Source organism: Hipposideros armiger, unplaced genomic scaffold (genome assembly GCF_001890085.2).
Source record: "Hipposideros armiger isolate ML-2016 unplaced genomic scaffold, ASM189008v1 scaffold_225, whole genome shotgun sequence".
Lineage (NCBI taxonomy): Eukaryota > Metazoa > Chordata > Mammalia > Chiroptera > Hipposideridae > Hipposideros > Hipposideros armiger.
In genome coordinates this window covers 2,196,684-2,214,189 of record NW_017731575.1, presented here as the reverse complement: position 1 = coordinate 2,214,189, position 17,506 = coordinate 2,196,684, and positions in this window count along the sequence as shown.

Genomic DNA, 17,506 nt, shown 5'->3' with positions numbered 1-17,506 from the left:
TTTACTAATGGAAAACAGAGATCCAGAGGGGTTAAGTGATTAATCCATGTTTACTTGGGTAGAGTTGAGAGATGGAGAAGAGGACAGCCACCCCCCCACCCCCGCCACTAATTCCACTATTCTTACCATTGTGCTTCCTGTGTGGTCTAATGTCTCATCTAAGTAACATCTGCTCCTTAAAAAAATACATATTTGCCTTTCTAAAGTGAACGCATTTCACGAAGTGGATAAATCAATTTAAGAAATTTGGTCAAATCAAAGAATGAAGAGCAATAAATATAGTCCCCAGAACACAACACTAGTTCACAATAGCTTCCTTGTTCTTTGTGGCCACTACTTCTACTTGAACTTTCTTTTTGGGGAGAAAATCTCCAAGTGCATTTATACCAGGGTTATAAATAATTAATGCCTTTGCAAGCATTTGTTACCAGAATATTATATGGAAAGGGTTAACTGTTATTTCTCCAGCATTTTGAAGGTGTCACTGAAAATTACATATACAATCTTCAGTGCAAAATAAACTTCAGTGGTTGTGCAGACTACGTGCCACTTCATACACAGAACTACTCCACTAATGGGGCCTTAGAAACCTGAGAAGCACGTTGCATGGTGCTTTACGATTTTTAAAAGTCTTTTGTCATTTAGTGAAAGGCAGGAATAGCAGCTAAACCCTAAAAAAGATGCTTTGATTTAGAACTCCTTACATGGCTAATCTTTTCCATGTTACTATGTCCCATACCCAGTTTGCAATTAGCTAAGGTGTGTGCCTCAGAATTCTTCAGGGTCAAAATGCAACATCTGGCAATGGTACGGTAACACATGGGAGATTAAATTGCTTCCTCTTAGATTGTGTATCTTTCTGTTTTGTAAGCCTGCTATGGAACAAACACTTAAAACTGTTAAATAGAGGTCATTACTTAAATAAAGGTTATTATTATAACCTATAAAGATTTAGAGCTTGATTAGGATTAGGGGAGTGACTAAAGTTTCGTTTTTTGGGGGAGGTTATATATCTATTATTTTGATAATTCATCCCAATTATTATAATCAAGAAAATATAGGGAGTTGATACTTTGCAGCGGAGCTGTCCAATACAGTAGCCATTAACCACCTGTGGCTATTGAGCAATTGCAATGTGGCTCTGAGAGACACCACTGCTTTAAGCCTTTTTGTCTAGTGGATGTTTAATTGTCATCACCAGGAAAAGCAGGAGTGGAAAGGAAGGGGTCAGGTGCAAAGCACTTTTTGTGATGTTTGGATGGAATAGGGGACTGAGCTAAATAAGTATATAGGTCCTGAATTCTTTGAATTTGGCCCTCAGGGTGCTGGTGAATTTGACAAATACCTCACCTTTTGTGATGATCCTTTGGGTTATTTCTGGGTCTTTACCCTCTAGACCAGGGGTCGGCAAACTGTGGCTCGCGAGCCACATGCGGCTCTTTGGGTACGTTCCGTCTCAAAAGTTTGTCGACCCCTGGAAGAGCCAATCCTGTCCCTCACAACAATTTAAGAATTATTTGAGAGCCATAAATATATTTTTACATAATCATCATTATGTGAATAATATCCTTTAAAATTTTTATAAATGAAACTATGATAGTTTAATTTTCATTTTCAATTTTACTTCAGAGCCACAGTTCACGAGCTGCAGTTTGCTGACCCCTGGCAGCTCTTCCATCTCAAAAGTTTGCCAACCCCTTCTCTAGATAAACACTGTCCAATAGAAATATAATGAGAACCACATATGTATATAATTTAAAATTGTTCTGTGGACACATTATAAAGGGAAAAAGAAATAAGCCAAGTCAATTTTAATGAGATATTTTATTTCCCTCAACATATAAAAATATTTTCCTCTAAAAATGTAATCAATATAAAAATTATTAATGGGATAGTTTATATTTTTTATGGTACCTCGTGTTTGGAATCTGGTATGTATTTTGTTCTTACAGCACATTTAAAAATTTATAAGCCACTTTTCACATACTCGATAGCCTTATGTGGTTACTGTCCAGGATGGAATGGACATTCTGGCTTTAGTCCTCAAACAGGCAAGGGGAAGATGTAAACTGTGATGTAGAATAAAGCTGAAACACTTTATAGTTGTGCTTAAGTTATTAGAGATCACATTAAAATGTGAGTATGGACTTCTAAAAATTTTATAAACCTGGAATGACGTATATCTGCAGAAACTTAACTGAAGGTAAAAGGGAAAGGAACTAGTATCATTGATCACCTAAACTGTAGTAACAGGAACTGTGCTAGTTGCTTTACATATATTATTCATTAAATCCTCACAATAATCCTATGAGTGTTATTATCAGCCCATTGAAAGTTAATAAACTGAGACAAAGGGGGACTAGGAAGCTTGCCCAAAGAAATACTGTGAGAAATCAACAGGGGGGTTGGGATTCGACCTGAGCCCATACTGCCTAACTAGTTGACATAGATAGCCTAATTCATCCTGAGATCTTAGATTGCATTGTACCCAAGTAGATTTAATCTTAGATTTGTCAAAAAGACTTGACCATGAAGTCCTCTAATACAAATCAAGAAACCATGCACACCACACAATTTCCAATCATAGTTTTTATTTTCTAAGTTTTACGGCCTTTGTTATACATCCAGGAAAAGATGTGACAGAAACAGAGATACCCATCTTGTAAATAAATAGATACATAGATAAATAGACTCTTTTGTGGATGGGAAATACTGTTGACCCAACTGATTATAGCCAGATGCTGTCCTTGGATGATATTGGGCAAGCTTGTCATTTGTCTTCCGATGTCTCCCTTGTCCTTTATTAATTAATCTTCTCACTGAACACTTTCAGAGTATCTTGTATGTTTATTGGCTTCTGAATCTCCTTCCAACTATTAAAACAATGTGGAGTCTAGGAACACAGTTCTGGAATTTGATTCTGGTTCATTTGCTAGGATTCTGAACCTGGCTTTCTTTTCCAAAGGACTTGGTTTCTTACACACTAATCAGGATCATTTTGCTAGCTGGAAATACCCAGGTAGGCTGTGTAAAGGCAAACTGGCCTGGCAAGTGACTCTGTAGGAGAAAGCATTGTGACTGAGGCCCTCTGGTCTTCGAAGGGCTTGGGGAGAGAGCAGAGCCCTCAGAGAGAAAACTACAAATTGAACATATTCAAAATAACATACAAATGAGCAGCAGGTCGTTTTGCTATGGAAGGTTAGGTACTGTAAGTGATGAGCAGACATACTCTAATTAGTTCAAGAATTTCAAAGGACAGCACACGCTATAGAGCCACAACCTAACCCTGCAGGCTCTTTTACTAATTCAGAGAGCAACTTAAACCCAAAGTGCCTTCCTCACTACTTCCCTAAAAATTCAAAGGTTGCAAAGATTAAAAGCACTGGTGCATTGGAAATGAAATGTAGAGGAATGCAAACTCTTTTTGTTGGTTACAGAAAGCCTGTTTGAATCATATCAGTCAGGTTGGACTCCTCACTTCTAGAGAGACGAATAAACCCTTTCTAGAGACTTTCCCTATGTAAAAGACTGAAATGCTACAAAAAGTGGTGTTTTCTGAAGAGAACTAGCAAATTTAACTCTGAGACTAGGTGAAAAAGAACCTTACATTGTGCCACATATTTTTTTAGAGTCTTTTAAAAATTGTGAGGGAATAATAATCAAAACATGGTAAAAGATTAGCTCATCTAACCAGGATTGATAAGAACATGTAGTAGGACATGCTTATTTGTTCTAGATGTGGTTGCTGTTTTCATATTGTTAAGTCCTTGCTGATTTTGTCAATATAATCTTTCATAGGGAAGAATAAATACCCAGACAGAATGACCCCCAATTCAAACCAAATTGCCATGGTGTTTTGGTGTGTAAATGGAATTATGTTCTTTATAGCAGTGGTTTTTAGTCACGTGCACTGGGTTAGATTGATTGTCAAATTTGGGGAAGGGGAAGAATTTCCCTCTGGGGTGTACTGGCAATTATTTTTCAGTTGTTTTTGCCCTGCCCTGGAGCATGAAGCCAATATCATTTTTAGGATCAGGTGAGTTTATCCAACATGATCAATTTCCTGTGATTGTCTGCTGCTGTCACTGCGGGGAGGGGAAAGCTTATCTCCTTGATCACTTTGACACTAAAAGCTGTCATTTGGAAATTGACCAGGGCATAAAACTCTGAGCCCCTAATGACAATCACAAAAAGATCAAGAGACTAATGAAGTTGTGGAGAAAGCCGGGATAGTACAAAGTTGGTTACCCCTTGCTCCTGCCGGTCTTGTGCCCTCTAAGGAAGCACAGCTCTGGGTAACTGGTGTCAAGTCCTCATGCATCATGTCTCTAGAGTGTTCTGTCAGGACCTAAACAGGAACGGGACGTGATGGACACAGCGGAAGATAATGAGTCAAATTCTCCCTGTTGCAGAACCTTATCCCATAGGAATTGCAGGCACTGAAGAAGACACCGTGTTCACCATTTGGAGCAGCAAATGTGCTCCATGGGCATATTCACACAAGGAGCTATATTTGGCAATTTGTTGGGTTTACTGGGAACTGGGCTAAATCCCACGGGTGAAATTATCCCCTTGCTAATTCCAAGAGCTCTTTATCTGTCCCCTGGAGTTCCATTCTTTGGTGTATTTCTGTCCTCCAGGCATTTCTGCTTACTGGTGCCTTCCTGTCTTCTTCCCAATTTAATTCAAGCCAACAAACACTTATTTAGAATTTATTAGGCGGCTTCTAATTGTTGCCCATGATGCTAGTCTCACGCCTCTGCAGTCCACGTTCTATAGACAGCCCGAGTGACTTGTAAAGATGTAAGTGAAGAGCCTATTGGTCACCTGCTTAAAATCCCCTTAGGGCCGGACGAATGGCTCAGTTGGTTAAGAGCTCCCTCAAGAGTTTGAGCTCTGAGCAACAGTGGTTCAATGCCCGGCCCGAGCTGAGCAGCCGCTGAGCTGCCAACAGGTAGCAGGATGGCTCAGCTAAAAAAAATAAAAANCTGCTGGCCGCTCATGCTGGCTGCTGGCTACACATGGTAGCCCATGGCAACCCACTGCAGCAGGGGCTGCAGACTCTGCCGTTGCCAGCGACTCACGGCATCCCAGCTCCAGGCTGAGCTGTTGTTCAGCATCTTAGCTGTAGAGGGCAGTGTCACTGGCCTCATATGTGGGATCCGAACTGGGGCCCTCTGGTGTTCCAAGTCAGCTCTTAACCAACACGCCACTCGGCCGGCCCCCAGCATTTTAAATAAAGACACATACAGGTATATTTAATATTCTTTTAAAAACATTAGAACATAAGAAACAACATCTATCATCTATCTATCTATCTATCTATCTATCTATCTATCTATCTATCTATCTATCATCTCTCATTTGTCTTCATTTACTACCATTCTAAAAATCCAGCACTAATTTAATTTGTCTTTCTGGGTAAATACACTTTTGGATTTTCCTGGGAACAGAGGGAAAACCTCAGTAGCACATATGAAGGCAAGAAAAATTTATTAGTAATAAGAGTTAAATTCTTAACGAGAAATTTCATTTTGGCTTTTAATTTACTCTAGAGAGAATATTGGCTTTAATTACAAGCGTTTTACTTACTTTCCATTTACACAATTCTTTTACATCATTATGTTATTTGGTTCTTCTAAAAAATTGAGAGGAGACTCTATTGTAATTTTTAGATCAGGAATCTGTGCCCTGAGAGATACAAGAAGAAGGCAGACTAAGCACACAGTGTTCTGTCCCACGTCCTTAGAGCATTCAAAGACAAGAGTAGGAGTCTTCCCAGTGGACCATAAATTATAAGAATCCTAGAAAGATGTAAAGCATACAGATGTAAAGAAAGAAACCCAATCTGAAATGCTCAGAGAGTGCTTTTGCAAAGGATTGGAGAGGCGCCAAGTGGGGGTAGAGGATACTGGAAGCAGGGGGATTTGGAGACACCTAAACTAGCATACAACATACCCCTCTAGTGGTTGGTGATGGCCCCGAGAGTGAAACATGGGCCTTTTCTCTCTAATGCCTGTGTTCTTGCCGCAACTTCTTGAAAAGGCACAGGAGACTTTGGACTTGGCTGGGTCTAAACAGTACAAAGTGAGTAGAAATTTGGCAGCAGCTTGTTAATTTGAGCACTGTGCATCAGTGAAGTGTATAATTTAGGATTATTCATGGCTTTTTCTGTTTGAGCTCAACATTTTTGCTTTAAAAATTAACTTTTTTTGGTGGTATAATTTACATGCAATAAAACTGACCAATTTTAAGTGTACAGTTAGGTAAGTTCTGACAAATATATATGAGTACAGTGTGTAACTACCACTGCAATCATGATATATTGCCTTAAAAAGTTAAACATAGAGNAAAAAAAAAATAATCCCCTTAAAAATCCCCCAAACTTCTTACCTTCACTTTAGAAGTCCTACCTGATGCCCTGTCCCCTTGGCATTCCAACCTCATGTCATCTTACTCTCCTGTCACTCAGTACGCTCCAGTCACACTGATTTTCATGCTGATCCTTCACTACACCCACCTCATCCCTGCCTTGGTACAGGAGGGTTTGGAATCAAGGAGGTTAAGAAGGAGGGCATGGCCAATTGTGTTGAGCATTATTGAGTATGTTGGTTGAGAATCGTGTACTGACTTTGAGAAGATGGGGGTCATGAGAGAGTTGGACAATAGCAATTTCTCTGGTGGAAGTGGAAGTCTCATTGTAGTGGGTGGGAGAGAGAAAAGGAGTCAGGGAAAGGGAGGTCATCCTTGGAGGCAGAAGAGGACGCCATTGGAGGCAACTTTTTCCAGGTGTTTAGCTATGAAGGAGAACAGATAAATGAGGCAATAGCTGGAGGGGGATGTGTGGTAAAGGGCTGTGTTGCTGTTTTATTTATTATAACAGATAGTGAATAGAGCATGTTTCTGTGTGATGGGCTGTTTGAGAAGAGAGTCTTTGAGATGCAGGGAAGAAACGGTTATTATGAACAAAGTTCTCCGGAAGGGGAGAGGGGTGAAGGAGAGTTTGTGTAGACTGTACCATGTACAATAGGAGTCTCCCTTCGTAACAGGATAGAGGGCAGGGAGCATTGACAGAGACGTGGGCAGGCTGCCAGAATGGTTTGGGGAAGACATCGGAATTCCTTTCTCAGGGTTTTTATGTTCCCAAGGAAGCAGGAGGCAAAGTCAACAATTATGAGGGAGGGAGTGGGAACGGGTTGTTGTACATTTGAGCAGAAACAGCAGTGAAATCGTCATTTTGGAAAGTGAACCAAATAAAGGAGTGTAGCAGGATTTTCTAAAAGAGTTGAGTACCCATTGAGGATTTGTGGTCATGAATTTAAAGAGGAAACAGGCATGTATGTTCTTTCTGGGGGCATTCAACAGTTGGAAGCAGGCCCGGAATAGTCTGAGAGAGATCTGGGTTCGAATCCTGGCTGTTTCTCACATGTTATTAGAGTTTTGGGAAAAATTACTTAACTTTCCTCAACATTAATTTTCTTATATACATAGAAACTGGAAATAATTTCTATTATTATTATTTCCATCCAGAGTGACAGAAGTTAGTCTTCAAAAGCTTGCCTCTGGCATGTACTTTTCTTAATGAATGCCAACTGTTGGTGCCTCAAAGGTATTGGGGGAAGTTCTGGAGGGGACTGAAAGACACAGTGATGTTCCCCAGTCTTCTGCACACTAGAGATGGCAGAACTAGATTTTCCCAGATGCATAGAAGATTTAGGGCTGTCTTAGGAGATATGGTGGTTAAGGGTTTTTTCCAGTATTAAAGACCAGTAATAAACAGTAAATTCCTTAGAAAACAAAAAATAATCCAGTGTTTTAGAACTAGCTCCACCCCTGAAATGACATATCTAATTGACTTCCTTTTGAATTGCTGTCTAATTTGGCCCTCTTTATTCATATTCAATTTGATTCTTTCCCCCATGAGTGGAAGAGGAGGATATAAATCTGTGGAAGGATACCCTATGATAGTTCATTTAAAAGCAAGATAATTAAGTATCTTAATTTGCAACAACAAAAAAAATTTTTTAAGAGAGTTTTCATGAGAAAAACACTGTTGAGCTACAAGGCAAGTTAGGCATGACGCTCCAGTAATTTATCCTAAACTATACTTCAAACATATGTATAGATCTAGGCCGATTAGTACCATTCACATTCCATATGCCCATCATCCAAATTTGATACCTGCTTCCTTTACTCCTGCAGTATTTTTAAGAAAATCTCAAATATCGTACCATTTTAAATGAAAACATTTTTGTATGGTTTTCTAAAAGATAAAGGCTAGTTAAAAGAATACAATCATTATATCATTATACCTAAGATATTTAACATTAATTCTTAAATATTATCAAATATTCAGTCAGTGTTCATATTTCTAATTATCTTATTTTGTTTGCAGTGTTTTTGTTTATACTGAGTTTATACTGTTACTTCCAATTTAAATTTAGGACTGCAGAGTTTTTACTCAACCTCTTTGATCTATTTTCTTCTTTCGTCACTCTTTACAATAGAAGGTTGTTGTTTTTTCTGTAAGATAAACGTGTTAAAATGGAGAGTTAAAGTGGAATATGAGCAAGGACAGTTTACTCTAAATGCTGTCTCTTGGGTAACATGAACTTTCTGGGGATGCAGGGGCCTCTCGGAATTAAAGTTTTTGATAATTGAGACTGAGACTTAGTGATTCATGGGATGATAAAACTATAAGAAAGGGAAATCACCACTGTCACAAGGAAACAGAATGTATTTTAAGAGCCCTGGAAAGTTGTGTTGTAACAAATTTATAGTTTTGTACAATGTTACATTTTTGGATAAGAGGGAACCAATGTATAAATAAAAATAAAAGGTACCTCTGTACTCATGTGAATAAACCCCTTTTCATTTGGTTGACTTAGTTTAGAGCATTGATGCCACTTAGTTTTAGCATTTAATCATTTGCATGGAGAATTCCAACAAGGGTCGAAAAATGTCTAAGTAAAAAAAAAAAAATGTCTAAGTAACAGTTTCACCAGGTTGAAATAAATAAATAAAGTGTATTTACAAACGGAAAAAAGAATAATTTTGAAAATAATCTGCTCCTGATCTTTTTTTTTTTTTCTTTAGCTGAGCCATTCTGCCACCTGTTGGCAGCTCAGCAGCAGCTCAGCTCAGGCCAGGAATTGAACTGCTGTTGCTCAGAGTTCAACACCAACTGAGCGAGCTCTTAACCAACTGAGCCACTTTGCCAGCCAACTCCTGATCTTAATTGATTCAATTGCTAAGGTTATTTAAAAAATATCAGACCATCCCATCAGTTTTTATCAGACTTTGGGAGAGCCTGATGATACATTTAGCGTTCTGTCAGCAGTATGACTTGAATAAGTAATGACATGGACATTTAGAAATAAGAGCAGTACCCGTGGAAAGAAAGATAAAAGAAAATTATTTGGACTATCTAGTTTATATCCTTTACATTTCTTCACTTTTGGCTGTAAGACCCCAAACTGCAGACCTAGCCTTTAGTACTCATATAGTACTCATATCAGTACCATATGACTTAGTACTCATTAGTACTCATACATTCTTAGGCTGGATAAGGTCAAGAAATTATAGCCCAGCACTTTTAGATCCAGTATGAAGGAACCTGGTACAATACCTCTCGCTATGTATGTGCTCAATGTTCACTGAATATGAACTTGAACATACTGTTAGCGCCAGGCCTTTGGCTTGAGATTGGATAACTGGAACTCATTGACCAGTATGGGGTGTGTGCCAGGTTGTATGGGGATATGATCGCTTAGGAGAAAGAGGTTTCCTGCTTTTCTGGAGCCTATGCTTTTGTGGTTTGTCCACTGCTCCTGAGTCTCAGTGTTTATAATCTGCTGAAAAATCTTTTTCTTTAGTGCTCCTGTCTTGTTTTGTTTCCCCAGTTCCTTTTTCAGGCATAAGAGTTCTACGAGCCCCTGAACCCCAACTAGTATTTGGGTCCCTGCAACCCTTCAAAGAGTTCTCCATTGGCCTCTGATCAGAGCAGCATCCTATCCTGAAGTTTTCCTCTGCCCTGCTCTGGGAACCCTGGGCTTCTTAAACGTTTGTGGCCATTCATAGACCTCCTGCCTGCTGGACCACACATCCTTCCTGGCTCCTGCGACTGGTGCTCTGATCCCTCCTGCTTCAGGTTATTACACCACAGCCAGCCATGGCCTGAGCTACTGCGGTAATGTGAAGAAAGGAAAGTAGTGTGGAGACCTTTCCAAAACCTCACCTCCTTGAGCTCAGTTCTCTAGCCTTCTGATATAGACCTTACCCGAACATATCCACATGACAATTGAACATTTTCTGATATAGAATTAGATCTGCTCAAGGTCAAATAATAGAAATATGGAGACAACCTGGCTCTGCCACTTACGTTGCACATTGGCAGTGTGACCTTAGGAAAATCACTCAAACTTTCTGTACCTGAGAGTCCTCATGTGTCAACTGAAGATGATAATGGTATTAATCTCACAGGACTTCAGTGAGGATTAAATCCACATAACCTGCTTAGAATCATGCCTGGCACATGGTAAATGCTCAACAGTGTTAGCTATTATTGCTGTCGTTATTAGTTGAATTATTAGATGGACTAGTTTCTTTTAGGTATTTGGCATTCATTCAGAGCAACTCCAAGTCTCTAAAATACAAGCTTTTGAAAAAGAACGCAAAAGATTAGTAATGTTAATATTGAAGTAAGATGAGAACTGACATTTTAGCAATGGATTTGGCAGCTCAGAGGTCATTTGTGACCTTCACAAGAACAGTTTTGGTTGAATGATGGGGATGCAAGCCCAGTTAGAGCGAGACCCAAGAAAGAAGAACCAGAGCATGTTGAGTTCTATATAGAGTCAGAGAATGTGCCAGCCAATTGTCTTCTGGGCTTTAAGTAGCACTGCATATCCTGTGTGGTGGCTTGTACTCTGTTTCTCCATGGGGCACAGGCCTAGACCATGAGGAAGCATCACTATGCTATCTTCCTACGATTTCTTCCCTTTTCCTTCCCTTTTCTGACATCTTCTCTGCTTCTAGGTGCCTATTTAGAAAATGTCTTCTAGAAGTTTTCCTTCCACTCACTCAAGTCAATTCATGCAGATAGATGTTGGAGATCATTTCACCAGTTATACCCAGACATATGCTATCTTTATAGAAATCATAAATTCCTGTTAGTATTGTTGACTCATGGCCTTTTGCACAGAAGACTCCCAGTTGGTGAAAAACAATCAGTGATTATAGCTGTGATTATTTTTCCTGCATAGGATTCACCTCTACAGCTTTTTCCAGTAGTTGTTAAATCTCCGTTTAGGTTTTTTCACCCTGTATTAGTTAAAGTCCCATATAGAAATGAGATACATACTTGTTACTTCAAACAGAGTGGGGTTTAATATGGGGAATTTGTTACTCAGATGTTCAAAGGTTGAAAGAGCAAAAATGGGACACTCAGCTAACCAGAGATCAGGGACTGCTGAATGCAGCTACCGTGCCTCAGGCTGGGAGTGAAAGGGAAGCAGTGAGGTTACCAGAACCTAAGAGCTCATAGGACAGCTCAACTGAGATTCAAGAGACATTAAAATGTAGGCTCCTGCTAGAACCTAACCTCCATGAGAGCAGAAAGTTTTGTTTTGTTTTCTGATGAATTCAGTGCCTGCCATATAGCAGATCCCCAATAAGTCAATCAGATGAATGAATACATGAAATACAAGAGAGTTTTGTTGGGGAATTCTGGCAGAAAAAGTCTCCTCACTCTTCTAAGAGAGGTAGCAGAAAAGAACTTCCCTCTTCTGGCCCTTGTGACCTAGTGTGAAGCCTGGAGCTTTCATGCCATTTTGCCACCATGAAAAAGGGTTGGGTTGAAGTTGCCTGTTCTGTGGAAGGCAGAGTGAAGGGATGGAAAGGACCTCGATTCTTGCCTAATGACATTTTGAGTTGCTTAATCAAGCAGACCCCGAAACTTATCTTCCCACTGACGTTCCAATTGTAACAGCCAACACACTTCCTTGATCATTTAAAACAATATCTTAACTGATAGAACTGCTTAGATTTCATTTCTCTGATAGCTGGTTTCCATTCAGTTTTGGGAGTAAGGAGTTAGTTTGAGAATGAACCTAGTCATGATTTAACCTTGGCTGATCCCTTATTTAAGTAAATATGAGTCGGCCCTACAGCTTGACCAAGAACTGGGGCTGCTCCTCACGGGGCTGTATCTGATTGGTCTGTCTCTTACCCCAAATGTTCCACAAGAGAAGTAAAGCACCTGGCACAATGTTCATTAAACATTTGCTTTCCTTTCCCCCTATCCATAGCCTTAGGTTCAGAGTAATCTCTGCAAGTTGACAACTGGGGGCCAATTTCCAGGACAATTTATGCCATGAATTTCATTCTCTTTATAAACATGGGCTCCCTGCCCCTTCTTCATGAGGTTTGTTTGCCACTTAGGAGGTATCAGTCCTGCATTTCTTAGTATTTTCATTTAGGGGACCACCATTAAGGGCATGAGGACCTTCCAGTTAGTAGAAAGCTTGGGATTTATTTGTTTGATTTATTAAAAATACAGCCTAGCCTGAGGGTCTCAGGGTGTGTATACAAAATACTTCAATTAGATTCAAACCAGCAGTTAAAATTTCCTGTTAAGAGAATAAAATTCCCCCCAAAACCACCCAATATGGAATGCAGCAAAAGTAGAAGGATAGGCGTGCTGCCATTTCTTCAAGGTCAACAAGCTGGCAAGCTGGTGACCAGGAATGAGAGAGAGTTGCCAAACAGGACGGGCCTCATGTGAGCCGAGTGTTTGTTCCATGAACTTGTCATTAAAGGGCACTGGCCATCCACACCTCAAACCCACTATCAAGAATAAAAACAAATAGATCTGTATTTTGTTTTCACACTGTGCTTAAAAAGTGCCCAAATAGAATTCTTTTGGGTGAAAAAAATCACCTTTAAAATAAAATCATACAACCTGGGCTAATTAAAGAGGGAGGGCTGTTATTCATTAACATTTTAATATAAAGTAATCAATAGTTTCCTTCAAATACTTAGTTGAGACTAATCTTCCGAGTGAAAAGAAGAGAGAGGAGGGAATTCTGGATCGTGGGGTATCATGGGAAGAGACAGGCCTGGATGGGGTGGGCTAGTGAATTTGGGTCAACATGCTGTAGATGAGGGCAACTGGAAGGCAGAAAGCCAGTGCCAAGTGTGGGAGAAAGTTAAAAAAAACCTGTACACTTCATTCATTTGCCAGTTATGTTTATGCAGAATTAAAGGTCCTTCTAAAAAAAACTCTGTTAGGTCTTTGAAGGTCTAGTTGGGAGACAATAATATGAAAGGTGTAGCTTATTTTTATTGTTTTAATAGTTCAGAAAATGAGAACAAATATCTACTAATCCTTAGTAGATGGAATAGAATAGGATTCAGGGCAAAGGGAGATTGGCTGATACTTGCAGTAAACCAGAGGTTCTCAAACCAGAGTCCCCTGGAGGATCTGCTCAGTTTCTGATCTTAGATCTGGGGTGGGACTGGAGTATTTGCATTTCTAACACGCTCCCTGCTGATTCTCATGCTGCTCGGCCAGCAACAGCACTTTGAGAACTATTGCAGTAGAAAAATTTACTTGGAGCTAGCTTCAAGCAGAGAATATTGCTGAGGGAGATTAGGCCATTGCTTATTTTTATAAAAGAGGTTATAAACTTCCTCTGAAACGGAGAACCTGGGTGTATTAGTTTCCTAGGGCTGCTGTAACAGCTACCCAAAACTGGGTAATTCATTGTTTCACAGCCCTGGAGTCTGAAGGCTGACATCAAGGTGTCAGCAGGGCTGGGCTCTCTGATGGCTGGAGGGGAGAATCCCTTCTTGCCTTGTGTAGCTTCTGGTGTTTGCTGACCACCCTTGGTGTTCCTTGGCTTGTAGATGCATCACTCCAGTCACATGGCCATCTACTCCCTGTGTCTCCTCACATTGTCTTCCCATAGTGTGTGTCTCTGTCCAAACTTCCCCCCTTTCTAGGGACATTAATCTTGTTGGGTTAGGACCACGCTAATGACCTAATTTTAGCTTTGTTGCCCCTGAAAAGACCTTATTTCAAAATAAGGCCACATTCTGAAGTACTGGGGGTTAGGACTTCAACATACCTCTTTTGGGGGGGAACACAATTCAACCTGTAACAACGTGTTGAACGATTACCATTTCCCAGCATCAAATGTCTACATTAGGTTCTATATGCATTTTGGTCCTATGCAAAGTGATTTAATTAGACACAGAAATGTAGTACCTACGGCAGGCTTTGTTGACAGCAGAAGATATAGTACAAAAGTATACACAATTTAAAGAATACAGTCAGATTGCCAAACTTGGAGCTCTTGTGGGGTTCTGTCTGAAATGGTTAATTGTGATACCATGTGATACATGTGATACCATAACATTTTGCACATACTTTTATTTTTATTATAAAAGTTGTTACATTCTATTATAGCTAGCTATTTATATCAATCTCTCTAAACGCTGAGCTACTTGAAGGTAGGGACTGTGTTGAAATCATATTTACATTCACAGCGCCTGGCACATAGTAGGTTTTCAATTTGGTGAATGAAGAAATTGATAGTTAAGAGCAGCCTGGGATTTTGGCAGGTGCTTTTCAGTGTCTCTGCTGACCCCTCCGGTAGAGGAAAGTGATAACGTATAAGCCAAGAGAGGTACTGGTGCCACCAGAAACCACCCTCCACGGATGCTAAATTTCTTTGAAGTCTCATTTTCACTTTAAAAAACTAATGTGGATTTTGCATTCTACTCCATAATGCATTTGTGTTTGTTTGTATTAAAGCAATGGTTTAAGATATTAAATGTATTTAATGTATTAAAACAAAAATAATGTTTCAAATAAATTGCTTAATCCCCACCCCCATTCCACCCATCTTCAGTTTGAGCAAAATTGTCACCCCTGGGAGATATGCCATGTTTATCTTATAAATGCGCATACCACCTGGCACTGGGTGAGGCACCCACTGAAAAGCGGAGGAGTGGGGAAATCCTGTGGGTGGAGGTGAATGGGAGTATAGCACGGGACAAGGACGTCTGGGGCAGGGCTGCAAAAGCTCTTAGGGAGTTGACAAAGGAGGTGAAGAGAACAGAAAGGAGTCAGGACCGATTTACCTTGGAGAGGGCCAGGCTAGCCTAAAAGTTTGTGGCGCGAGGTTAGTGTGGTTTCAACATGGCTGGTGTAGTGCTGCACACTTCTCTTTTTTCTACTTTTTTGGGGGATGGTGGATGGAAGGGGTGGCAGGAGCAGAGAATAAGCAAAGAAAGGGAGGAGGGAAGAGAAAGAAACCCATGGGGTTGGCCCTTGAGGGGCTTTGAAAGGTAAGGTATTGTGATTGTAGAATCTTTGCAGAATGTTAGGGCCCATTTTCTTGAAGGAGAGACTAAGTCTTGATGCCTTGGGCAACGGGAAGTCAATGTAGGGTCCTCAGAAAAGTGTGGATAGCTGATCAATGGGGAAGACAGTCTTTAGCAGTGACATTGAGAATCTACAGAAGAAGAAAGGTATAAGGGTCCAGATAAGGGGTAAAGAAGGGCAAACTCTGCAGCTGGTCTCTAGAACACCTGAGCAGTGGGGCAGCCCTTCCCTGAAAGACCTGCCTTCTCCAAGCACAAGCTCTAAGCATTTCCTTTTATCCAATGATATCATCTGGCTTATAATATCTACCTTCCAAAAGAAATGTGCTTCTATGTATCTAGGAAACATTTACATGCTGTAATTAATTTAACGTTTTGGTTCAAACTCTTTCGTTCCAGAAAATCAAGGAATAGCATTTACACATTAGTTTATAATCAGTTGTTCAGCTATTGCCTGGGACAATCTCTTAAAAAATTTTTAAATAACATTTTCCGAAAGGGCAATTAGAGCACTGCAATTTTGCTCTGAAAATTTGGCACAAGAAATTTGATTTTACCTAACATTTGAGATTCTCAGAAGGAATCCTTCCACCCCTTTAAGGCAGCGGTGCAAATTAGCATAGGTCTCTAAGTTCAGAATTCAAAAGCAAGCAATCTAGTTCAAAAAAGAAACCACAATATCAGGAAGAGTGAGAATGAAACAGAAATTTGGAACCCATCACATGATGTCTGCTGGCAGATGTAGCTCATGCTGTTAGCTGTGATTCTGACACTACTCTGTGGCAAAAGCTGCTTGGAACTTAACATATTTTATGGGTCATGAGACTTTGTGACTCTATCTGCAAATCTGCCCTTAAGGAATTGTCTTTTTATGCCTTAACTGTTCCTTCCAGAGCTCACTTTTTACTAAGAGTGGGCAACCAGAGAGGTCTTTGTCCAAATAAATTACATAATCCCTCCAGGAAATGCCGAGACAATGTGCAGTTGATGAAATGGAAACCCTGGCACAGTGACCTTTCTCCCAGATAGCCTAGGACACACGTTATGCTTCACTGGGCAAACATCCCTCTTCCAAAATGGATTCAGTTCCAAAGATTTCCTCCCTTACTGGGGGTCAGGAGACACACTAGGTGACAGAAGCAGTGAAGAGATTTTTTTTTTCTTGTAATAAAGCTGTTACCTAATATTTCTACAAGTGGGAAGTGTACAGGCATTGCATGGTTAAATAGAATTGTGCCAAAAAATAATAACCTAATCCTTGCCCCAAGGACGTAACAGTATGAATGATGCAATTCAAGGAGAAAAGCAAAGGCAGCGCCCATTGTCAGCATCCTCCCATCCTGTAGCTCTGTTTGATACTTGTTTACATTGGTATACTGGTTAAGAAAGGTAAGTATGGCTATTTGCTGAAAATTATCTGTACTTTGTTCTCCCGCCTAGCTGTCCAATGTGTTACACTTGGTAACCTACTTCCCTTTGTGAGAGGCATATAAAATGTATGATCTGATTCATGCAAAATTTATTTAAGCATGTTAACTTTGTGTATATTTACTTACAAAGCCTCAGGGTTGATCAGCAACACCAGGGGGGGAAAAAAAAACACAAGAACTTCTTGCTTCCGGGGCTGTTACTTTAAGAGTAATTATCCTGCTAGTAATGATGACAATGACTCCAGCATAAGTGCTTCCTTCAAAATGACAATGGAATCTATATGTCCCTGAAAAATTTAATTTCTGTAAGTGTCATCCAAGATAGATAAAGCGAAGAGCTTGGGTGTAGTTGTTTATTTGTGCCTAATTAGTGAACTATATTCTCTTCTAAGCACAAAGAACACAAGCTGTCTCTGGCAGATTAAAGGGTCAGGAAGTTCTAAGCCAATTTTCTCAATCTTGGGCAATGCACCTGCTCTTTCAGAGGGCAAAAATAATTTCAGCTCTACAATACTGACTGAAATGATTTAGGGTTACAATATTATTCAAATTTATATGGGCAGTTCATGTGCAATGAAAAAGAATGTGTATTTTTTGAAATACTTGACTGCAGGTTTGCACATATGTCCATTAGATAAAATTGCTAATTATATTATTCAGATATTTTATGTATTTTTATTATTTTT